The sequence below is a fragment of the Mus musculus genome, chromosome 3, assembly GCF_000001635.26.
Source record: "Mus musculus strain C57BL/6J chromosome 3, GRCm38.p6 C57BL/6J".
NCBI lineage: Eukaryota > Metazoa > Chordata > Mammalia > Rodentia > Muridae > Mus > Mus musculus.
The window spans coordinates 20,430,781-20,457,812 of NC_000069.6; the positions used below are offsets into that span (position 1 = coordinate 20,430,781).

Sequence of the window (27,032 nt, forward strand, 5' to 3'; positions counted from 1 at the left end):
TTAAAGATTTATGGAAGATTGAAAACCATACCAAAACATGTACACTTATACCTCCACACATATAGAAATGAATAAAAGAAGGAGTGGGAGAGGAGATGGAGTTATATACCAAATAGGAAGTACATTATAAATTTAAAGAAAATAAAGGAATTAAGAAAAAATTGCTCTCTCTTAAATGGGTATCCTTTAAATTAGGTGTGTGCATATGACTAATTAATCACAATTTATTTCAGTGGATCTTTATTATCTAGTGAGCACAAGCCATTGGACTATGGATTTCATTTCACATAAACTAGACAAGAATTCAAGAAAAAAAAATCCCTCTAAAGACTATAATTACATATTAGATGCTCCGTTTCAAAAGGAGTAGTTTGTAAAATATGATTTGTAAATTTATCATGAGCAAATTTCTTCTGTATTTAATTATAGGTACATCTACACAAATGTGGATCTCAAAAACATAATTCAATTTTAATTCCCAAAGTAGATGGAAGGTAAACTTACAGGTTTTCCTATCATTGATTGTAACTTCACAATTAAATCATTCATGGTATCAATGTTTATTGCTGTCCCATATGAGGGTTATAGAAAGTACAGAGGAAAATGCTATAAAATAACTTGAAAGTTCATGATTACAAAATGAGTTGTGATCTACTCATTTCTTATAATCTACAATCTCTAATGTATAATAAGTAACTTAATTTCTTCCCATAAGATAACTATGGAAGAGTGTCAGTCTAACATATTTATCTTAAAATTAAATCCTTGGGTAGTGGGCACTCAACTGTAACTGTAGCAGGTATGACAAAGGGAGACTGAGTAATTGTGTGTACTGGAGCTCAGCATCCTGATTTTTTTTTCCATAGGGAGCGTGGTTAAGAACAGAGCACAGTCCTTTGCTTCCTCCCTAAGTGGACTTCCATAATTTTACAGCCTAACTTTTACATGTACCATGTGCACAGTTCTAGGAAAAATAGGATAAGAAGCAGCTGCAAGGTTGTTGGGGATATATATATATATATATATATTGCCTCTCACATTTAAAATTTGTTCCAAAGACCTAGAAAGACACAAGAAGACAATAGCCTGAAATCAAATGACAGGAATTTGAGATAATACCACTGATATACTGAAATTGTAATACATATATCATATTATATATATAAATATGAATGAGCATTCTCTCCATATCAGGGTTTGTAAATGATATACACTGTTAAAACCTGTCATGGTAATGGAATCCAAAATAAATATTTTAGAGATGAGACTCCATTTCTTAATACTCCCTAGAATATGCAGGAGCTTATAATATTAGGTTTCTACTGCCTCTCACATTTAAAATTTGTTCCAAAGACCTAGAAAGACACAAGAAGACAATAGCCTGAAATCAAATGACAGGAATTTGAGATAATACCACTGATATACTGAAATTGTAATACATTATCATAACATATGACAGTGAGTGGATAGGCATATGTTTATGAAGATAGTTCCTATAGTATTAGATAATCTGCAATGAGGGTGGTAAGATTCTAGGAAATAGTCCCTTAAAGAAGAACACAGCACAGAGCCTCATCTCAATCCATAACAACTTTGAACCAAGACTAAAGAAAACTAATTCATAAGCCATCTCTTTCACAAAATTCTTATTAATTACCTTTTACCTGCTGGGAACAAACTATTACCTTAAAATTTTTGTGTGTGTGTGTGTGTGTGTTCATCTAAGACACTACCATAACATGCCAGGTTAGTTGAATTTAATGAACAAGGGCATCTTTTATTAAAAAAAAAAACTAGAGGTTTATTTATTTTATATATGTAAGTACACTGTAACTGTCTTCAGACACACCAGAAGAGGGCATCGGATCCCATTACAGATGGTTGTGAGCCATCATGTGGTTGCTGGAAGTTGAACTCAGGACCTCTGGTAGAATAGTCAGTGCCCCTAATCACTGAGCTATCTCTCCAGCCCTAAGGACATCATTTTTTAATTAAACATTTTATTTATTTACATTTCAAATTATATCACCCTTCCCCAGTGCCCCTCCACAAACCTCCCACCCATCCACCCTCTCCCCCTTCCCCTTTGCCTCTTTGAGGGTGTTCCTTCATCCATTCACCCACTCCCACCTCACTGATCTAGCATCCCCCTTTACTGAGGCATCAAGCCTCCACAGAACCAAGGACCACTGATGTCAGATAAGGCCATCCGCTGCTACATATGTATCTGGAGCCTTGAATCCTCCATATATACTCTTTGGTTGGTGGTTAGTCTCTGGGAACTCTGGGTGGTCCAGTTACTTGATATTGTACTTGTTATGGGGTTGCAATCCCCTTCAACTCCTTCAGTCCTTCCCCTAGCTTTTCCATTGTTGTCCCCTGGCTCAGTCTGATGGTTGTCTGTGAGTATCTGAATCTGTATTGATCAGGTGCTGGTAGAACCTTTCAGGAAAAAAACTATACAAGGCTCCTGTCAGCAAGTGCTTCTTGGCATCAGCAATTATATAGGGGTTGGGTGTGTGCAAATGGGATGAATCCTTAGGTGGTGTGGTCTCTGGTCTTTCCTTCAGTCTCTGTTCCTTTTTTTGTTCCTGTCTTTCCTTTGGACAAGAACATTTCTAGATTAATTTTGAGACGTGTGGTTGGCCTCATCCCTCAACTGAGGGCTCTGTCTACTGGGGTGGTATCTACAAGTTCTATCTCCCCAAATGGCTAAGGTCCTCCCTGTTGCATCCTGGAAATGACTTGCTTCCCTGTGGTTGGGGACTTTCTAGTGGTTACCCCCAGTTCTCAATCTCCCACTGCTACATATTTCTATTAAATTTCCTAACTCTCTCTATACTTTTCTCCTCTCCCTTCAATACCTGCTCCTGCTCCCCCTTTTTTCCTCCCCCTCCTTTCTTCCTCCAAGGTCCCTAACTCCCTCTATCTCCTGTGATTATTTTGTTCCCCATTCTATGTAGGATTGAAGCATCCATACTTTGGCCTTCCTTCTTTTTAAACTCCATATGATTTGTGGGTTGTATTGTGGGTATTCTGAGATTTTGGACTAATACCCACTTATCAGTGAGTACATACCATGTGTATTCTTGTGTGTCTAGAGAACCTCACTCAGAATGATATTTTCTAGTTCTATCCATTTGCCTGTGAATTTGAAGAAGTCATTGCTTTTAATAGCTGAATACTAATCCATTGTGTAAATATACCACATATTCTGTATCCATTCTTCTGTTGAGGGACATATGGGTTGTTACCAGCTTCTGGCTCTTATAATTAAGGCCACTATGAATATTATGGAGCATGTGGTTGTAATATAAATAGGAAAGAACCAATGTGTGGTTTTGTTCAGAATATGGAGTTAACAATCTCTGACCAGATATTAGACAACATCTGTGGGTTTCCTTTGTACTTCAACATGGCACTTTGAAAAATGTGTACAAAATTGAACACCACATACTCACACACATACACAGTCACACACACATACACACAGTGAGCATAATAAAATTAAAGAAGAGTAAAGTTCTGATATTTTGCTGAATATCTGAAAAGTGTTGCCCTTCTCCCCAGCTTCTTTCAGCCTTCCCTAATTCAACAACAGGGATCAGCTGCTTCTGTCTATTGGTTGGATGCAAATATCTGCATCTGACTCTTTCAGTTGCTTGTTGGGTCTTTTGGAGGGCTGCCATGATAGATCCCTTTTTGTGAGCACTCTATAGACAACCCAATCAAAACATGGTGTATAGAACTAAACCGAGAATTCACAACTGAGGAATCTCGAATGTCTGAGAAGCACCTAAAGAAATGTTCAAAGTCCTTAGTGATCAGAGAAATGCAAATAAAAAACGACCCTGAGATTCCACCTTATACCATTCAGAATGGCTAAGATCAAAACCTCAGTTGACAACACATGTTGGAGAGGATGTGGAGAAAAAGGAACAGTCCTCCATTGCTCATGGGATTGCAGGCTGATACAACCACTTTGGAAATCAATCTGTAGGTTCCTCAGAAAATTGTAAATAGATTTACCTGAAGACACAGCTATACCCAAAAGATGCCTCACCCTGCCACAGGGGCACATGTTCTACTTTGTTCATAGCAACCTTACTTGTTATATCCAGAAGCTGGAAACAACCTAGATGTTCCACGACAAAAGAATGGATACAAAAATTGTGATTCATTTACACAAGAGAATACTACTCAGCTATTAAGAACGAGGACATCCTGAGTTTTGCAGGCAAATGGATGAAACTAGAAAATATCATCCTGAGTGAGCTAACTCAGACCTAAAAGGACGTGCATGGTATGTACCCACTAATAAGTAGATATTAGCAAAAAAAGAAAAAGAAAAAAAAGAAAGAAAAAAGAAGAGAAAAGAAAAAACCCATATAGAATACACAAGATACAGTCCACAGAATTCAAAAGGCTCAACAAGCTGCAGTACCCAAGTGAGGATGCCCTAGTCCCACATGGGAGAGAGAAGAAAGCAATCACAAGTGGGGAGGGAGGGAAGCTTCTTGTCTTGTAGTGCAATGTCATAATTTTATAAATTTCATCATATATACATATACACATATGTATATATGATGAAAAATTATATAGGTATATAACCTAAAGATACTTTGCATTGTAATGTGCATATGTATATATGTGTGTATGTATGTGTAATGAAAAGCTATATATGTGTATACCTGAAAGACACTTTGCGTATAAATTATAACTTCTAGCTTATTGTTTTAATGTGATTATTCAGTGTCTGAACTCGAGGGACTTTGTGTCTATATCTGTTTCTTGTGCCTCTTCTGGGCACTTTTTTGTTGTATTTGTTTGCTTTGTCCTATTCTGATGTTTTGTTCTGTTCTGTTCTATTCTATTCTATTCTATTCTATTCTATTCTATTCTATTCTATTCTATTCTATTCTATTCTATTCTATTCTATTCATATCCCTTAGAAGCTTACTTGTCGCCCTCCCCCCCCCCACGTTTTTTCGAGACAGGGTTTCTCTGTATTGTTCTGGCTGTCCTGGAAATCACTTTGTATACCACGCTGGCCTCGAACTCAGAAATCTGCCTGCCTCTGCCTCCTGAGTGCTGGGATTAAAGGCGTGCATCACCACTCTGGGCACTTGTTTTCTAGTAAGGGAAAGAAATGAAGTGGTTTTAGATGTAGGGGAATGGATAGGAAATGAGAAAAGAAGAGGGAAAGAAATTTTAATTAGCATATATTATATGTAGAAAAATCTATTTTCAATAAAAACAAAAATAAAATTTAATTCACAATAAAATAAAAACACTGGTTATTTCCATTATGAATTTCTCAAACTCAATTTTTGTACCATTAATTCTTAGTTACTCAGCGACAATTCAATAATTTCTATGACCTTTTAAATCTTAACTTACTCATTATATGCATTTTCAACTCCAGATTCTCCCTTGCAATTGATTTTTTTGTGAAAATAACTCAAGAATAATGAAGAAATATGTATATGAATAACTTACATGAATGTTGACTCAAATCATATCCTTTTTGTATGAATGTGCTCATCAATTTTTGTCAATGTCATTATATAAGCATTAATCAGGCATTTCCTAAAACACTTGGAAAGATTAAAATTAAAATTATTAGTGATAGTCATTAAAAAAGGAATTTATAATTTGTTTATGTATGGCTCATCGACCTAGTCACAAAACATTCTTCAGAAATACCTTAAAGACAAATATTTATAATTTAATCAGTGTGCATGAAGTTCTGTTCAGAAAAACTGATCCTTTGAACTTAAACTTGTGAATATATAACAACAAATATTTAAGAAACAAGGAAAAATAATGACAAATTTAGGCTAATGAAAATTTTATCACACAGGGGGAAAATGTTTGTTGAAGGCTAGAAACAGAAGACCAAAACAAACAATTAATTTAAGAATGTCTCAGTAATTTCTTAGTAGGGATGATGAAACAGGTAGATGCTGAAAATGGCAAGAAATTGAAAAGCTTAACTGCAATAAGAAGATAATTGATGTACATAAAATTTTCTTTTGAAAAACCAACTTGAATGTTCAATTGCATGGGTTGATAAATGCAAACTATGGGAATGGTAAACTGAAACTATAATATTTTTTTCAAAATATTGTTCATGGAGTGTGGAGTGGTTTATCTTACTGTTAACATTAATTACATCGGACACAAAGCTCTGGATATTTCTCAGAGGGAGTTTCTAGATTATATTAAGATAGAAAGTAGCATCCTAACTGCTGGACAGTATTCAAAGGGAAAGCTATCCATGCCCAGAATTCACCCTTCTTTACAGCAGGAGCAATGTAATTAGCATCCTGCCCCTATGGCCATGTCTTTCCTGCCATGAGAGAATGTGTGATAGAACTTTGAGCTAAAGCAAACTCTATCTTCCTTATTTAAGGTGATTTTAACAGGTATTTTGTCAGCAACAAGACAAGGGACATATTGTAAATAATGTTATGATCAGCTGCCTCCATGTCATTATGTAAGAGACTTTGGGAGACGAGAATGATAGAATTAAAGCATTTGTTTTCTTACCTTCTCTGGATTCCTCAGGTTGTTAAGGACCTTTTGCTGTTGTTTGGGTTTGTGCTGGCAAGCCAAAGGTATTTCTTTATCCTTTCAATTCAGAGTTTGTCTGCATTGCCACTGCAGGATTTTCTTTCTTCTTTGTAGATAAGTCCTAAAAACTGCTGTAGATTCTACTATAGCACACACTTGATGAACCTTAACATACCTTCACACGAGATGATTTAGATAAAAGTCTATGAGAGAACCAAGTAGACATATATAATGCAAAATTTTATCCTCCAGAGAAAGAGATATACATATTTGCTTATGTATAATGTTTTAGTTGTGCTAAAGCCAATGTTGTTTGTACTTTAAAGAAATTTTTAAATGAAATAACAGAACGTTTTATTGTCTAACCAGATAATAAAAAGAGGGTTTACAGAGGGTGTCAGAGTATTTCCTCTTTGATTTTTTTAAAACACATTAATATGCATCACTGTAAGTAAATTAGTTTCTGTTTCTTTCTATATTCCAAATGTGAAGGAGAGTTTACCACTGTACACAGGTGTAAAATTAAACATGCAATACTTTAAGTATACATAAACTATTCAATAAAAAAAACAGAGTTACCAGAATCTAAACACAACAAACACTATTTTGGCTAATAGTGTTAGTTTTTCATGCAGATATAGATCATTTTAAATTGAAAATTTTATGTCTTAAGAAATAGACAGAAATATGTCATTACTTGAAACATTTTTAAAATTACATTGAGAATATTTCAGAGATATTATATGGAAATCCATCAATGTAATCCACTATATAAACAAACTCAAAGACAAAAACCACATGATCATCTCGTTAGATGCAGAAAAAGCATTTGACAAAATTCAACACCCCTTCATGATAAAAGTTTTGGAAATATCAGGAATTCAAGGCCCATACCTAAACATGATAAAAACAATCTACAGCAAACCAGTAGCCAACATCAAACTAAATGGAGAGAAACTCAAAGCAATCCCACTAAAATCAGGGACTGGACAAGGATGCCCACTTTCTCCCTACCTATTCATATTGTACTTGAAGTTCTAGCCAGAGCAATTCAACAACAAAAGGACATCAAGGGGATACAAATTGGAAAGGAAGAAATCAAAATATCACTATTTGCAGATGATATGATAGTATATATAAGTGACCCTAAAAATTCCACCAGAGAATTCCTAAACCTGATAAACAGCTTCAGTGCAGTAGCTGGATATAAAATTAACTCAAATAAATCAATATCTTTGCTCTACACAAAGGATAAACGAACTGAGAAAGAAATTAGGGCAACAATACCCTTCGCAATAGTCACAAATAATTTAAAATACCTTGGTGTGACTCTAACTAAGGAAATGAAAGATCTGTATGATAAGAACTTCAAGTCTCTGAAGAAAGAAATTGATGATCTCAGAAGATTTTGGGACGATCTCCCAGGCTCATGGATCAGCAGGATTAATATAGTAAAAATGGCTATCCTGTCAATCTACAGATTCAATGCAATCCCCATCAAAATTCCAACTCAATTCTTCACTGAGATAGAAAGGGAAATTCATCTGGAAAAATAAAAAACCTAGGATAGCAAAAACTATTCTCAATAATAAAAGAACCTCTGGTGGAATCACCATGCCTGAAATTAAGCTGTACTACAAAGCAATTGTGATAAAAACTGCATGGTAATGGTACAGTGACAGACAGATATATCAATGAAATAGAATTGAAGACCCAGAAATGAATCCACAGAGCTATGGTCACTTGATCATTGACAATGGAGCTAAAACCATCCAGTGGAAAAAAGACAGTATTTTCAACAAATGGTGCTGGCACAACTGGCGGTTATCATGTATAAGAATGAGAATTGATCCATTCTTATCTCCTTGTACAAAGCTCAAGTCTAAGTGGATCAAAGACCTCCACATAAGACCAGAGACACTGAAATTAATAGAGGAAAAATAGTAGTAATAATATTAATAATATTAATAATAATAGGGAAAAGCCTCAAAGACATGGGCACAGGGGAAAAATTCCTAAATAGAACAGCAATGGCTTGTGCTGTAAGATAAAGAATTGACAAATGGGACCTCATAAAATTGCAAAGCTTCTGTAAGGCAAAAGACACTGTCAATAAGACATAAAAGCCACCAACAGATTGGGAAAGAATTTTTACCAATCCTAAATCTGATAGGGGACTAATACCCAATATATTCAAAGACTCAAGAAGCTGGACTCCAGAAATTCAAATAACCCCATTAAAAATGGGGTTCAGAGCTAAACAAAGAAATCTCAAGTGAGGAATTCCGAATGTCTGAGGAACACCTGAAAAAATGTTCAACATCCTTAATCATCAGGGAAATGCAAATCAAAACAACCATGAGATTCCACCTCCCACTAGTCAGAATGGCTAAGATCCACCCCATAATCAGCATCCAAACGCTGACAGCATTGCATACCCTAGCAAGATTTTATTGAAAGGACCCAGATGTAGCTATCTCTTCTGAGACTATGCCGGGGCCTAGCAAACACAGAAGTGGATGCTCACAGTCAGCTAATGGATGGATCACAGGGCTCCCAATGGAGGAGCTAGAGAAAGAACCCAAGGAGCTAAAGGGAACTGCAACCCTATAGGTGGTACAACATTATGAACTAACCAGTACCCCGGAGCTCTTGACTCTAGCTGCATATGTATCAAAAGATGGCCTAATCGGCCATCACTGGAAAGAGAGGCCCATTGGACATGTAACCTTTGTATGCCCCAGTACAGGGGAACGCCAGGGCCAAAAAGGGGGAGTGGGTGTGTAGGGGAGTGGGGGTGGGTGGGTATGGGGGACTTTTGGTATAGCATTGGAAATGTAAATGTGCTAAATACCTAATAAAAAATGGAAAAAAAATTCAGGTGACAGCAGATGCTGGCGAGGATGTGGAGAAAGAGGAACACTCCTCCGTTGTTAGTGGGATTGCAAGCTTGTACAACCACTCTGGAAGTCAGTCTGGAGGTTATTCAAAAAATTGGACATAATACTACTGGAAGATCCAGCAATACCTCTCCTGGTCATATACCCAGAAGAAGTTCCAACTGGTAATAAGAGCACATGCTCCTCTATGTTCATAGCAGCTTTATTTATAATAGCCAGAGCTGGAAAGCACACAGATGTCCCTCAACAGAAAAATGGATACAGAAAATGTGGTACATTTAAACAATGGAGTACTACTCAGCTATTAAAAAGAACGAATTTATGATATTCCTAGGCAAACGGTTGGACCTGGAGGGCATCATCCTGAGTGGGGTAAGACAAGCACAAAAGAACTCAAACAATATGTACTCACTGATGAGTTGATATTAACCCAGAAACCTAGTATACAGGAGATATAAGATACAATTTGCAAAACACATGAAACTGAAGAAGAACGAAAACCAAAGTGTGGACACTTTGCCCCTTCTCAGAATTGGGAACAAAACACTCATGGAAGGAGTTACAGAGACAAAGTTTGGAGCTGAGACAAAAGGATGGGCCATCTAGAGACTGCCATATCCAGGGATCCATCCCATAATCAGCCTCCAAACGCTGACACCATTGCATTCACTAACAAGAGCTTGCTGAAAAGACCCTGATATAGCTGTCTCTTGTGAGACTATGCTGGGGCCTAGCAAACACATAAGTGGATGCTCACAGTCAGTTATTGGATGGATCACAGGGCCCCCAATGGAGGAGCTAGAGAAAGTACCCAAGGAGCTAAAGGGGTCTGCAACCCTATAGGTGGAACAACAATATGAACTACCCAGTAACCCAGAGCTCTTGACTCTAGCTGCATATGTATCAAAAGATGGCCTAATCGGCCATCACTGGAAAGAGAGGCCCATTGGACATGCAAACTTTATATGTCCCAGTACAGGGGAAAAATGCCAGGGCCAAAAAGTGGGAGTGAGTGGATAGGAGAGTGGGGGGTGGTATGGGGACTTTTTGGATAGCATTGGAAATGTAATTGAGGAAAATACCTAATTAAAAAAAAACAATGGATTTATGAAATTCTTGGACAAATGGACATATCTGGATGATATCATCCTTAGTGAGGTAACCCAATCACAAAAGAAATCATTAGATATGCACTCACTGATAAGTGAATATTAGCCCAGAAACATAGAACACCCAAGATACAATTTGCAAAACACAAGAAAATCAAGAAGAGGGAAAACCAATGGGTGGATACTTCATTCCTCCTTAGATTGGGAACAAAATACTCATGAAAGGAGTTACAGAGACAAAATTTGGAGCTAATATGAAAGGAAGGACTATCCAGAGACTACCCCACCCAGGGATCCATCCCATAATCAGCCACCAAACCCAGACACTATTGCACAATGCCAGAAAGATTTTGCCGAAGGGACCCTATTATAGCTGTCTCGTATGAGGCTATGCCAGTGCCTGGCAAATACAGTAGTGGATGCTCACAGTCATCTATAAGATGGAACACAGGGCCCCCAGTGGAGAAGCTAGAGAAAGCACCCAAGGAGCTGAAGGGGTCTGCAACCCTATAGGTGGAACAACAATGTGAACTAACCAGTACCCCCAGAGCTCATATCTCTAGCTGTAAATGTAGCAGAAGATGGCCTAGTTGGCCATCACTGGGAAGAGATGCCCCTTGGTATTCCAAACTTTATATGCCCCAATACAGGGGAATGCCAGGGCCAAGAATTGGGAGTGGATGGGTAGGGAGCAGGGCAGAGGGAGGGTATAGGGAACTTTTGGGATAGCATTTGAAATGTATATAAAGAAAATATCTATTAATTAATTAATTAAACAAATAAATAAATAAGAGAATATTTCAGAGATACAAAAGCAAATTGAATATTTTCAGGGTGTTCAAGTAGCCTAATTGTCCTATTGATTTAAGAGAAGATCATTTCTCCTTCATTGCTTGATCTTTTTACTTTAGAGAACACAAAGGATGAGTTATAGTAAAAATTATTATCATGTCCACTCAATGTATTTGGCATCTCTGTGAATCTGTGTATTTTGTAGAATACTCACTTGTACCACATAATGAAATATTTGTTTTAAAAAATCTCTGAGCTCATTATTTTAGATTAAGTGTATGAATGACAATATTGTGAGTACTATTTCTCCTATGCTTTTGATTCTTTGTTTGTTTTCTAGGTAAGGGCTCACTTTACAAGCCATAACGTACTCAGACCTAATTACTGAAGCTCCTGAGTCATTCTGTGCTTTCATTCCATCTACATATCAGCATTTGCCAATCAAAAGCCCATTCTTTTATATATTTTAAGTTTTTTATTGAAGTAGAGAGGAGAGAGAAGGAGAGGGAGAGGGAGAGAGACAGAGAGACAGAGGGGGAGAGAGAGGAGGAGAGAGAGAGAGAGAGAGAGAGAGAGAGAGAGAGAGAGAGAGAGAGAGAGAGAGAGAGGCAAAGTACTTACCTGTGATGGCATCCCTGTATAATGTGCCATTTGGAGACATTTAAAACTACTTTATAAACGGTTGACAGATTCTCTATAAAACAAGTAACTGATGATGTCAAGTGTTTATTAAAAATAAAGATAGTTAAACTATTTATGTGGCTGTGGACAGATTTTGAGAGAATAGTCAAACAGACGTTTTGTGGTCTATGCATATGAAATGTGACATAGCAATATAGGTGAAAGAATATTTAAGAGAGAAGAACAAGGTTAATAGTCATGAGACAGAAAGAAATGTAAATTCTTAGAACAAAGAAGACAAACTGCGTAGAGTCATTACAGTCAATTAATCAGCAACTTGGAGTCAGGATCCATTTGGGAACCCCGAACCTTATAAAAAATATGTGTATTCTATAAACCTGATAATTTACCTCAAATGGGCCTGCTAGAGAATTGATCTATCTCTTATTCCTTAGAGAAATGAGTGTGGAGGAAGCAAGGGTCATTTCTAGATCTGGATGATCTAGTTCATAATTCAAAACACATTTGTTTTATAGCTTAGGGAGATTGAAGTTTAAAATCAAAGTATCAGAAGGGTAGATTTCCCCCAATATTCTGAAGGAAATCCTATCAACGTGGCTTTTCTAAGTCCTGGGGGCTTCTGAATCATTTTCAACTTCCTTGATTTATAGACCCCTCACTCCAGGCTCTCCTTTTTGTACTACATTATCTTTTCCTCTTCATGATTTTTGTTGTGTTTTATTTCTTCTGGAGACATAATTGAATATAGGGCTATTTTCTATTGCAGAGGTAGAACTCATTTTTAATCTCAGCACTCAGGAAGTAGAGGCAAGCAGATCAATATATATAGGCCAGCCCAGTATATCTAGAAAGTTCCAGGACAGCCAGGGATACACAGAGAAACTGTGTCTCAACCACATCCCTCACCATCACTAAAAAATAATTGAAATAACTTAAAATTTATTTATATATGCAAGGCCCCTATTTAAGGTTATACCATGAAATTCAAATTCTATATGAATGCAGAGAGGCCACCGATAAACTGCTTGTGGCAGGTATGGTGTTAGCAATGATGGGAATGAGTAATGTGATTATTTAGTTCTAAGCAAAAGCATAATGCAGTGGTGCATTCTAGTGTTCAAAGTGGTCCAATAAAATGCATTTTAAATTACACTATTGACAGTGAGTAGAACTTCATGACATTGTTCAGAAAGTTCAGAGTACATGGTAGTTAAGCTCAAATCCCAGATAAAAGATAGTGGAACATATAGAGTGTGAAAATGCATAAGAAAATTTGATTTAAGAATAAATTGCTAATTTTTACTTTATTAGATATACAATCCAAAATACTAAATTGGCGGGGAGGGGAGGAAGAGAGAGAGAGAGAGACAGACAGAGACAGACAGAGACAGAGATACAGAGACAGAGACAGACAGAGACAGAGACAGAGAGAGACAGAGACAGAAAGAACAAACTAAGTGTAAGCATGCATAAAGTTATTCTCTTTTCTCTTGATTATGGATGTTATCTGTCCAGCTGTTTCAAGGCCCTGCTTGTTTAACTTTCTTTCTCAATGGTGAACTATAACCTGAAATTGCCAACTATAATAAACCCTTTTACCCTGAAGTTACTTTTGTGTGAAAATTTACCATATCACTAGGAAATTAAGTCAAGGCATCTTGACTGAAAATCATCAAACTAATAAGACATAAAAGGGGTAAATGATGTTAAAAAAGAAAACCATCAACAATGAAATTCCTTCTATTTATCCAAACAGATGCAGACTTGGTGTGTAAAAGGAGAAGAGTGGCAGCTGCTACACAGCCACGAAATGCTGAAGATATTACAGATACAATTGTATTTTAGAATTGAAATGTAGAACTAAGTATCATTTCCCACATTTTAAGAATGTCCAAACCAAATTTTAGTGAGACAAAGTGCATCAAGGTGTTGAGTATTGCTGGTAGTCAGTGAAGAGGGTAAAACATTGGGGTGGGTGATCCATGATTTACCTCGGACACCTATAGGGCATTGCTGCTTTTTGGTGATGGTTCATAGGGTATAGAGATATGTATTTATTTTTCTGAAATAATCTAAATGAGCTTCTCTCATGAACATCAGGATAAGTATTGGTGCTTATTATTGCCTAATTAGACCTCTTATCATGTTGGGTTTTAGGGTAAAGATTATGTCAGCCTTCTGATATTAATATAGGTGAGCTACTAAATGTAGATTCATTTGACCATTTTAAAGAGTTTTGATAGGCACTTTGACTTGTATGTCGTATTTTAAACCTTTTACTACTTCTTGTGCATAATACTGAAAAATTTCCTTAACTACTAACCTATTACCATTGTGTTTGTTGTAATTATGTCATTGATATGCTATGCATTGTTTTGCTCAACACTGTGAAAAAGAAGAAAAATAATGTTTGTGAAAATTTACAATCATAGGTAGATTGTTGTTTTCACTTCTGACAGTCATTTAAAATTCCGCGATACTAATATTTTATATTGCAATAGGAACAAAATACAGTGGTTTAGGTAAAGATAACTATTCTGCTACAGACTCATGTGTGTGTACTATAAATTAGAACAGAAATGAATGTGTAGAATGCCTTGTGTATGGAACACAGGCATGCTGTGTCTTTTTGTGTGCTCATTCATAATCTAGAATCATCTATGTTAGCAAAACACCCCAGAATCTGAGGAGTAAAGCAATTTTTAGCAGAGGCACAGGCAGTTTTCTGCTTTTGAGGACAGCTTGGTCTACAAAGTGAGTTTCAGGACAGCCAGGGCTATACAGAGAAACCCTGTTTTGAAAAACAAAAACAAAAACAAACAAAAAAAAGAGTTATATGCATTGGCAGACTATGTTTATAAGTTTTTAACAGATGGTTTATATCCAAGATTTTTATAAATACAGATAAGAAATATAAATAACTTTTTTTTTCTTTTTTTTTTTCATGGCCAAGTTTCATTTTATTGCACAAATGTCTGAGACTCATGAATATTGAATGTATTTATCTCTGTTATTCTATCTCATAATGCATAAACATATATGTGTAGTTTTCAAAGCCTAAAGTTGTGTTGCACAGTTTAAAATGTTGATTTTTATGACAACTTTTGTATGAATTTTAAAATGACTATTTGAAAACAATATTGCTATAACAATATTCCTGGCAGAAATCTATATGCAGGGCTTAATTTCATAGTCTGAATTGTCAATTGTTTTAGGAAAAATGATTGTTCAGAACACTGAATTAAGTTACATTTGGGTGTTCAACAACTACAAATTAAAATTGAATCTACTTGCCCTTTTGGCTTGTGCCTTCTGCCTGGGCAGATCATCAGATTGTCTGCCTTCTGAAGACCCCACAATCTGAAGGCCTGCCAAGAAATCTGCTGCACCCAGGGCAACAAGTATGGGGGTTTCCCAAAAATTTGCAATAGCAGGGACCCCTGAGGAGCGCAGCAGACTCAAGACACATCCCCTCCAGTTGAACTACATCTCCCATCCTGCCTGCACCTTCTGCTGGGCCAGATCATCAGCTTGTCTGTCCCTCTGAAGACTCCACAGACTAAATGTATCTCAGCAGATCTGCTGCACCCAGGGCAGCAGAGCAGATCATCAGCTTATCTGCCCCTCTGAACACCCACAGTCTGAAAGCCTCCCAGGAGATCTGCTGTACCCAGGGATATAGACCTCAAAGTCTAAAGGCCTTCTATGAGATCTGCTGCAGCCAGGGCAACAGATCGTTGGTGTAAAGGCTTACCACCACACTGTACCCCACAGTCTGAAAACCTTATAAAGGTCCTGAAGCAGCAAAAGGACACAGGAGGCAGGCTCCAGACAAAGACAACCAGGCCAGTTTATGCCAGAGATAACAATAGGTTAAGAGGCAAGCACATGACCATAGCAACAGAAGGCAATATACTATCAGAACACAGTTTTTCTACCACAGCAAACCCTGAATATGCCAACACACCTGAAAAATAGGATGCTGACCTAAAATTCTATCTCATGAATACAACAGAGTCCTTTAAGGAGGAAATCAATAACTCACTGAAAGAAATACAGGTAAACATGTAGAAGCCCTTCAAGAAGAAACAAATAAATACCTTAAAGAAATACAGAAAAACACATTGAACTAGGTGACAAAATTGAACAAAGCAGCCCAAGTGAAAGTAGAAACAATAAAGAAAACACAAAAGGAGACAACCCTGGAAATGGAAAAACCTAGGAAAGAGTCCATGGTATACAGATGCAATCATCAACAACAGAATGCAAGAGATAGAAGAGAAAATTTTAGTCATAGAATGTACTTTAGAAGATATTAACACAATGGTTAAAGCAAATTCAAAACATAAATAACTTCTAATCCAAAACATCCAGGAAATCCAGGACACAATAAAAGACCAAATCTAAAAAAAAAAAAAAAAAAAAAAAAAAAAAAAAAAAAAAAAAGACAACCGACCACCTTCCTGGTGAGAGCACAGGGGTCCGCCAGGCCCGAGAGGCTTCTGCCTCACTTTCCACGGGGGTCACCTTGGCTCCAGGACTCCGCGGCGGCAGTCTGCGGGTGAGAGTGTGGAACACAGAGGCCAGCAGCTTCTGGAATGGGCGAGAGCCACAGAGCCTCTGAGGCGGCGCCATTTCCGACTCCAGACAACCGGCCATCTTCCTGGTCAGAGCACAGGTGTCCGCCCAGCCCAAGAGGCTTCTGCCTCACGTTCCTCGGGGGCCACCTTGGTTCCAGGACTCCACGAAAAGTAGTCTACACAGGTGAGAGTGTGGACTACTGAAACGAAGGCTTCTGTGACAGGCCAAAGCAACACAGCTTCTGGGAAAGATCCTGTTTTGGGCCTTCATCTTCAGCCAGGAGGAGGTCCAAACACCAGATAACTGTGCACTTCCCTGAAAGAGGAGACCTTGCCTGCAGAGACTGCTCTGACCACTGAAACTCAGGGAAGAGAGCTAGTCTCCCTGGTCTGCTGATAGAGGGTAACAAAATCACCAGAGGAACAATCTCTAAACAGAGACAACTATAACAACTAACTCCAGAGATTACCAGATGGCGAAAGGTAAACGTAAGAATCTTACTAACAGAAACCAGGACCACTCACCATCATCAGAACCCAGCACTCCCACTTCGCCCAGTCCAGGGCACCCCAACACACCTGAAAAGCTAGACCTGGATTTAAAAGCATATCTCATAATGATGGTAGAGGACATCAAGAAGGACTTAAATAACTCACTTAAAGAAATACAGGAGAACACTGCTAAACAAGTAGAAGACATTAAAGAGGAAACACAAAAATCCCTTAAACAATTGCAGGAAAACATAACCAAACAGGTAGAAGACATTAAAGAGGAAACACAAAAATCCCTTAAAGAATTGCAGGAAAACACAACCAAGCAGGTGATGGAATTGAATAAAACCATCCAAGACCTAAAAAGGGAAGTAGACACAATAAAGAAAACCCAAAGTGAGGCAACATTGGAGATAGAAACAGTAGGAAAGAAATCTGGAACCATAGATGCGAGCATCAGCAACAGAATACAAGAGATGGAAGAGAGAATCTCAGGTGCAGAAGATTCCATAGAGAACATCGGCACAACAATCAAAGAAAATGGAAAATGCAAAAAGATCCTAACTCAAAACATCCAGGAAATCCAGGACACAATGAGAAGACCGAACCTACGGATAATAGGAGTGGATGAGAATGAATATTTTCAAATCAAAGGACCAGCAAACATCTTCAACAAGATTATTGAAGAAAACTTCCCAAATCTAAAGAAAGAGATGCCCATGAACATACAAGAAGCCTACAGAACTCCAAATAGACTGGACCAGAAAAGAAATTCCTTCCGACACATAATAATCAGAACAACAAATGCACTAAATAAAGATAGAATACTAAAAGCAGTAAGGGAAAAAGGTCAAGTAACATATAAAGGCAAGCCTATCAGAATTACACCAGATTTTTCACCAGACTATGAAAGCCAGAAGAGCCTGGACAGATGTTATACAGACACTAAGAGAACACAAATTCCAGCCCAGGCTACTATACCCAGCCAAACTCTCAATTACCATAGATGGAGAAACCAAAGTATTCCACGACAAAACCAAATTCACACATTATCTCTCCACGAATCCAGCCCTTCAAAGGATAATAACAGAAAAAAACCAATACAAGGACGGGAACCATGCCCTAGAAAAAACAAGAAGGTAATCCCTCAACAAACCTAAAAGAAGACAGCCACAAGAACAGAATGCCAACTTTAACAACAAAAATAATAGGAAGCAACAATTACTTTTCCTTAAATCTCTTAATATCAATGGCCTCAACTCCCCAATAAAAAGACATAGACTTACAAACTGGCTACACAAACAAGACCCAACATTTTGCTGCTTACAGGAAACACATCTCAGAGAAAAAGATAGACACTACCTCAGAATGAAAGGCTGGAAAACAATTTTCCAAGCAAATGGTGTGAAGAAACAAGCTGGAGTAGCCATTCTAATATCTAACAAAATCGACTTCCAACCCAAAATAATCAAAAAAGAAAAGAAGGGGCACTTCATACTCATCAAAGGCAAAATCCTCCAAGAGGAACTCTCAATTCTGAATATCTATGCTCCAAATGCAAGGGCAGCCACATTCATTAAAGAAACTTTAGTAAAGCTCAAAGCACACATTGCACCTCACACAATAATAGTGGGAGTCTTCAACACACCACTTTCACCAATGGACAGATCATGGAAACAGAAACTAAACAGGGACACAGTGAAACTAACAGAAGTGATGAAATAGACTTAACAGATATCTACAGAACATTTTATCCTAAAACAAAAGGATATACCTTCTTCTCAGCACCCCATGGTACCTTATCCAAAATTGACCACATAATTGGTCACAAAACAGGCCTCAACAGACACAAAAATATAGAAATTGTCCCATGCATCCTATCAGATCACCATGGACTAAGGCTGATCTTCAATAACAAAATAAATAATAGAAAGCAAACATTCACGTGGAAACTGAACAAGACTCTTCTCAATGATACCTTGGTCAAGGAGGAATAAAGAAAGAAATTAAGGACTTTTTGGAGTTTAATGAAAATGAAGCCACAACATATCCAAACTTATGGGAAACAATGAAAGCATTTCTAAGAGGAAAACTCATAGCTCTGAGTGCCTCCAAAAAGAAACTAGAGACAGCACACATTAGCAGCTTGACAACACACCTAAAAGCTCTAGAACAAAAGGAAGCAAATTCACCCAAGAGGAGCAGAAGGCAGGAAATAATCAAACTCAGGGGTGAAATCAACCAAGTGGAAACAAGAACTATTCAAAGAGTCAACCAATCAAGGACTGGTTCTTTGAGAAAATCAACAAGATAGATAAACCCTTAGCCAGACTCACTAGAGGGCACAGGGAAAGCATCCTAATTAACAAATTCAGAAATGAAAACGGAAACATAACAACAGATCCTGAAGAAATCCAAAACACCATCAGATCCTTCTACAAAAGGCTATACAAAACAAAACTGGAAAACCTGGATGAAATGGACAAGTTTCTAGACAGATACCAGGTACCAAAGCTAAATCAAGATCAGGTTAATGATCTAAACAGTCCTATATTCCCTAAAGAAATAGAAGCAGTCATTAATAGTCTCCCAAACAAAAAAAGCCCAGGACCAGATGGTTTAGTGCAGAGTTCTATCAGACCTTCAAAGAAGACCTAATTCCAGTTATTCACAAACTATTCCACAAAATAGAAACAGAAGGTACTCTACCCAACTCATTCTGTGAAGCCACAATTACTCTGATACTTAAACCACAAAAAGACCCAACAAAGATAGAGAACTTCAGACCAATTTCCCTTATGAATATCGATGCAAAAATCTTCAATAAAATTCTTGCTAACCGAATCCAAGAACACATCAAAACAATCATCCATCCTGAACAAGTAGGTTTCATCCCAGGGATGCAGGGTTGGTTCAATATACAGAAATCCATCAATGTAATCCAGTATATAAACAAACTCAAAGACAAAAACCACATGATCATCTCATTAGATGCTGAGAAAACATTTGACAAAATCCAACACCCATTCATGATAAAAGTGTTGGAAAGATCAGGAATTCAAGGCCCATACCTAAACATGATAAAAGCAATCTACAGCAAACCAGTAGCCAACATCAAAGTAAATGGTGAGAAGCTGGAAGCAATCCCACTAAAATCAGGGACTAGACAAGGCTGTCCACTCTCGCCCTACCTATTCAACATTGTACTTGAAGTCCTAGCCAGAGCAATTAGACAACAAAAGGAGATCAAGGGGATATAAATTGGAAAGGAAGAAGTCAAAATATCACTTTTTGCAGATGATATGATAGTATATATAAGTGACCCTAAAAATTCCACCAGAGAACTCCTAAGCCTGATAAACAGCTTCAATGAAGTAGCTGGATATAAAATTAACTCAAACAAGTCAATGACCTTTTTCTACACAAAGGATAAACAGGCTGAGAAAGAAATTAGGGAAACAACACCCTTCTCAATAGTCACAAATAATATAAAATACCTTGGCGTGACTCTAACTAAGGAAGTGAAAGATCTGTATGATAAGAACTTCAAGTCTCTGAAGAAAGAAATTAAAGAAGATCTCAGAAGATGGAAAGATCTCCCATGCTCATGGATTGGCAGGATCAACATTGTAAAAATGGCTATCTTGTCAAAAGCAATCTACAGATTCAATGCAATCCCCATCAAAATTCCAACTCAATTCTTCAACGAATTAGAAAGGGCAATCGGCAGATTCATCTGGAATAACAAAAAAACCTAGGATAGCAAAAACTCTTCTCAAGGATAAAAGAACCTCTGGTGGAATCACCATGCCGGACATAAAGCTGTACTACAGAGCAATTGTGATCAAAACTGCATGGTACTGGTATAGTGACAGACAAGTAGACCAATGGAACAGAATTGAAGACCCAGAGATGAATCCACACACCTATGGTCACTTGATCTTCAACAAGGGAGCTAAAACCATCCAGTGGAAGAAAGACAGCATTTTCAACAAATGGTGCTGGCACAACTGGTGGTTATCATTTAGAAAAATGTGAATTGATCCATTCCTATCTCCTTGTACTAAGGTCAAATCTAAGTGGATTAAGGAACTCCACATAAAACCAGAGACACTGAAACTTATAGAGGAGAAAGTAGGGAAAAGCCTTGAAGATATGGGTACAGGGGAAAAATTCCTGAATAGAACAGCAATGGCTTGTGCTGTAAGATCGAGAATCGATAAATGGGACCTCATAAAATTGCAAAGCTTCTGCAAGGCAAAAGACACCGTCAATAAGACAAAAAGGCCACCAACAGATTGGGAAAGGATATTTACCTATCCCAAATCAGATAGGGGACTAATATCCAATATATATAAAGAACTCAAGAAGGTGGACTCCAGAAAATCAAATAACCCCATTAAAAAATGGGGCTAAGAGCTGAACAAAGAATTCTCACCTGAGGAATACTGAATGGCTGAGAAGCACCTGAAAAAATGTTCAACATCCTTAATCATCAGGGAAATGCAAATCAAAACAACTCTGAGATTCCACTTCACTCCAGTCAGAATGGCTAAGATCAAAAATTCAGGTGACAGCAGATGCTGGCGAGGATGTGGAGAAAGAGGAACACTCCTCCATTGTTGGTGGGATTGCAAGCTTGTACAACCACTCTGGAAATCAGTCTGGCTGTTCCTCAGAAAATTGGACATAGTACTACAGGAGTATCCCGCAATACCTCTCCTGGGCATATATCCAGAAGATGTCACAACCGGTAAGAAGGACACATGCTCCACTATGTTCATAGCAGCCTTATTTATAATAGCCAGATGCTGGAAAGAACCCAGATGCCCCTCAACAGAGGAATGGATACAGAAAATGTGGTACATTTACACAATGGAATACTACTCAGCTATTAAAATAATGAATTTATGAAATTCCTAGGCAAATGGATGGACCTGGAGGGCATCATCCTGAGTGAGGTAACCCAAACACAAAGGAACTCGCACAATATGTACTCACTGATAAGTGGATATTAGCCCAGAAACTTAGGATACCCAAGATATAAAATACAATTTGCTAAACACATGAAATTCAAGAAGAATGAAGACCAAAGTGTGAACACTTTGACCCTTCTTAGAAATGGGAACAAAACACCCATGGAAGGAGTTACAGAGACAAAATTTGGAGCTGTGACAAAAGGATGGACCATCTAGTGATTGCCATATGCAGGGACCCATCCAATAATCAGCTCCCAAACGCTGACACCATTGCATACACTAGCAAGATTTTGCTGAAAGGACCCAGATATAGCTGTCTCTTGTGAGACTATGCCAGGGCCTAGCAAACACAGACGTGGATGATCACAGTCAGCTATTGGTTGGGTCACACGGCCCCCAATGGAGGAGCTAGAGAAATTACTCAAGGAGCTAAAGGGAACTGCAACCCTATAGGTGGAACAACATTATGAACTAACCAATACCCCGGAGCTCTTGACTCTAGGTGCATATGTATCAAAAGATGGCCTAGTCAGCCATCACTGCAAAGAGAGGCCCATTGGACTTGCAAACTGTATATGCCCCAGTACAGGGGAACCCCAGAGCCAAAACGGGGGAGTGGGTGGGTAGTGGATTGGGGGGGTGGGTATGGCGGACTTTTGGGATAGCATTGAAAATGTAAACGAGGAAAATACCTTATAAAAATAAAATAAAATTAAAAAAAAAAAACAAAACAAAACCAAAAAAAATTTGGACCAGAAAAGAAAATCCTCTCATCATATTAATAATCAAAACACTAAATGCACAAAACAAAACAAAGAAAGAATAATAAATGCTGTAAGATAAAATGGTCAAGTCACATATAAAGGCAGATCTATGAAAATTACACCAGTCTTCTCAACAGAGACACTAAGAAGCCTGGACAGAAGTCATGAAGACCCAAACAGAATATAAATGCCCGCTTAGGCTACTGCAAAACTCTCAATCATCATAGGTTGAGAAACCAAAATGTCCTTGGACAAAACCAAATTTAATCAATATCTATCTACCAATCCAGGCCTACAGAAGATTCTAGAAGGAAAACTCCAACACAAGGAGGGGACCTACACCAAAAACAAACAAACAAAAACCTTCCTTTATACAAATGACAAATGGGTTTGAGAAACAAAATAGGAAAGCAACACATTTCACAATAGTCACAAATAATGTAAAATGTCTAGGGGTAACTCTATCCAACAAGTGAAAGATCCATGTGACAAGAACTATAAGTCCCTCAAGAAAGAAATCCTCAGAAATGTAGAGATCTCCCATGTTCATGGATTGGTAGGATTAACATAGTAAAAATGGCCATTCTACCAAAAGTAGTCTACAGATTTAACAAAAACCCCATCAAAATTCCAACACAATTCTTCAAAGTCATGGAAAGAACAATTTTCAATTTCATCTGGAAAAAAAAAACCCAGATAGGGAAAACAATTCTTAACAATAAAAGAACTTCTGGGACAACCATCATCCCTGACCTCAAGCTGCACTACAGATCATTGGTGATAAAAACTGCATGGTATTGGTACAGATAGGCTGATCAATGGACTAGATATGAAGACCCAGTAATAAAACCACACACGTATGGAAACTTGATCTTTCACAAAGAAGCCAAAAATATACAATGAAACAAAGAAACCATCTTCAATAAATGGTGCCAGTTTAACTGACAATTGGTATGCAAAAAAGAAAAAAGAAAATAGATCCATATTTCTCATCTTGCATGAAGCTCAAGTTCAAGTTGATAAAGGATATCAACATAAAACCAGAAACACCGAATCTAATAGACAAGAATGTGGGAAAGATCTTTGAACTCCTTGACATGGGGTGGGAAGAGGAATTTCTTAAACTGGATTTCAATGGCTCGGGCTTTAAGATGAAGAATTGATAAATTTCGGTTTTCCTGAAACCGAAAAGCTTCTGTAAGACAAAGGACATAGTTAATACAAATCAGCAATCTACAGATTGGGAATTTTTTTTTTTTTACTAAACTTGTTGTATGTCATCCCGCGGCCTACATGAACCGGGTACACCTGGGAGGCAGGCTGGGGCTGAAAGAGACTTAAACTGCGAGAGAGATTAATGGAGACCAAGACACGTTTTCTGTTCAAGGCCCCCGAGTTTACTAAGAGATAGTGCTTATAATGGGGAAGGTCCATTCCCCCCCCCCCCCGGCCCCACCCTCTCCCCCGCCAGTCCACTCTTGGTGCCTGGAGCCTTTCTGTCAGGCAGGCTGTGCTTATTCAGGAATCTCTCAGGCAGACAGGTTCAGCCTCTAGGCATGTAGCAGAATCTCAGGGCAGTTGTCACTTCAAAAGAAGCCAACCAAGTTGGAAAGCTGCAAGCAGGTGGCCCCACCTCAGTGGCTTGATAAGGTATGCACCAGCTTGCTTCAGGCTGGGGGAGGCTACATAAACTCACATCCTATAGTGGGCTAGAATTCAAAATATATAAAGAACTCAAGAAGCTAACCTCCAAAACACCAAACAACACAATTAAATAATGGAGTATAGAGCTAAACAGAGACTTCACAACAGAGGAATTTCGAAAGGCTGAGAGGCACTTAAATATTGAAAGTCCTCTGTGATCAGGAAAATGCAAATCAAAATGACCATGAATTTCCACCTTATACCAATCAGAATGGCAAAGACAAAAATCTTAGCAGTCAGTATATGCTGTCAAGGATGTGGAGAAAGAGGAACACTCCTCCAATGCTGTTTGGATTGCAAACTGGTACAACCATCCCCTTCAGCTCCTTTGATCCTTCCCCTAACTCTTCCATAGGAGTCCCTGACCTCAGTCCAATGCTTGACTATAAGCCCCTGCATCTGTTTCAGCTGCTGGTCGAACCTCTCAGAGGATAATTAAGTTAGGCTTCTGTCTGCAAGCACAATATAGAATCAGTAATAGTGTCAGGATCTGGGGCCTGCCCTTGGGATGGATCCCAAGTTGGTCTGGCCACTGGTTGGCCATTCCTTTAGTTTCTAAAGTTCAGTTTAAAAAAAATGTCCCTGCATTATTTAGATATGAACAACACCGAGACAAAAAAAAAAAAAAAAGAAAGAAAGAAGGAAGGAAGAAAGAAAGGAAAGAGAGAGAGAGAGAGAGAGAGAGAGAGAGAGAGAGAGAGAGAGAGAGAGAGAGAGAAAGAGATAGGATGGGTGATCCCATCCTTCCACTAGGGGCCTTGCCTATCTCCTGGATGTGGTCTCTTCAGGTTCTACCTCCCCATTGTTTGACATTTCAACCCTCATTGAGTACTGGGAGCCTCTCATATCCCAGGTTTCTGGAACTTTCTAGAAGTTTACACTACTCCCCCCCAACTTCAGCAGCTGCATACGCTATTTATTCTTCTGGCCCTTTGGCCTTCTCTCCTGTCTCCCCCAAACCTGATCCTGCCCCTTTTTTCATTCCCCCTCTTTTCTCACACACGTCTCTCCCTTCCTTTGCCTCCCCTATTATTTTGTTCCCCTACTAAGTGGGATTGAATCATCCTCACCTGAGTCTTTCTTCTTGTTAAACTACATCTGGTCTGTGAGTTATATATGGGTATTCTGTGCTTTATGGCTAATTCCCACTTATCAGTGAGTACATACCATACATGTCCTTTTGGGTGTGGGTTACCTCATTCAGGAGGATACTTTCTAGTTCCATCCATTTGCCTGCAAAATGAATGATGTCCCTGTTTTTAATAGGTACATAGTATTCCATTGTATAAATAAACTACATTTTCTGTATCCATTCTTTGTTTGAGGGACATCTTGGTTGTTTCCACCTTCTGGCTTTTACAAATAAGGCTTCTATGAAGATAAGAGGAGCATGTGTCCTTGTGGTATGGTGGAGTATCTTTTGGGAATATGCCCAAGAGTGGTATAGCTGGGTCTTCAGGTAGAACAATTTTCTGAGGAACTGCCAGATTGTTTTCCAAAGTGGTTGTACCAGATTGCAATCCCACCAGTAATAAAGGAGTGTTTCCATTTCTCCACAATCTCACCAGCATATTCAGACCCTCTGTTTCTGTTCTGTGGAGTTTGAGGAGTGTGGGAAGCACATCTGGAGTTAACTTTGGCTGACTTCTTGATTGTGATTAATCAAGAATGAGTCTGCTAACTGCTGTCTTAGTTTTTAAATAAGACATGTGTTATATCCTGCTAAGTTCCTCCATTTAAGCATAATTCTTCAAGAAACTGTCCATGCCTGAAAGAAATGGCCTTAGTCAAACAGAGAAATTTCCTATATAACCATTTGTGGTCATTGTTTAACTTCCTGGAATTCTGCTGCTTACCTTTAAAATACACCAGCAGCACTCCCATATCTGTTTCTTTCTTTCTTTCTTTTTTTTTTTTTTTTTTTTTTGCATCTTCTGCCTTTCCTATAATCATCCTCACTCCTAATGTAGTGGTTTTCCAGATGACTGGCTCCAGCATAATGGCACCCAGCATGAAGGCTGGACTACCACCGATGCAGTGAAGGACACCTCTGGAAGTGGAGTGCTGGGGAACGGTAAATGTGTTTGCAGTGGTGAGTAACTTTTGGGAGTAAAATTGTAGATAAGGGATCTCAGAAAAAGTAAGGGAGCTCATAAAGGGTAAGGGAGCTTGTGAAACAAAAGTAAAAGTTGAAAAGAAAAAGAAAAGAAAGGAAAGGAAAAGAAAAGAAGAGAAAAAGAAAAGGAAAATGGGAACGGCCATATGTTTTTTTGTGCAAATGCTTAATATTCTTCCCTAAAGTAGACTTAGTATATTCTACACTGAGGAAGACTGTTTATATTTTGTTATATGACTACTTTGTTTAATTTTAATGCATTTGTTTTAAGTAACTTATTTAAGATTTTATTGTGGTCTAATTTTTTAAAAGAATTCTTAGAAGAGAAAAAGAAACTTTGCTCTCAGGTTTGAACTAACCATGGGAGCAAGGGTCCAT

General features: G+C 38.1%; 1 long non-coding RNA gene across 2 annotated transcripts in view; it reads right to left on the bottom strand.

The window, feature by feature from the left end:
- Positions 1-27,032, bottom strand: part of Gm31466 — a 103,710-nt gene that overhangs the window by 28,284 nt on the left and 48,394 nt on the right. For both annotated transcript variants that reach the window (XR_001783796.1, XR_001783795.1), the window contains exons 4-5: positions 6,553-6,779; positions 5,500-5,597 (exon numbers count right to left, since the gene is read on the bottom strand). This is a non-coding gene — a long non-coding RNA (predicted gene, 31466). The remainder of the gene's footprint in view (positions 1-5,499; positions 5,598-6,552; positions 6,780-27,032) is intronic.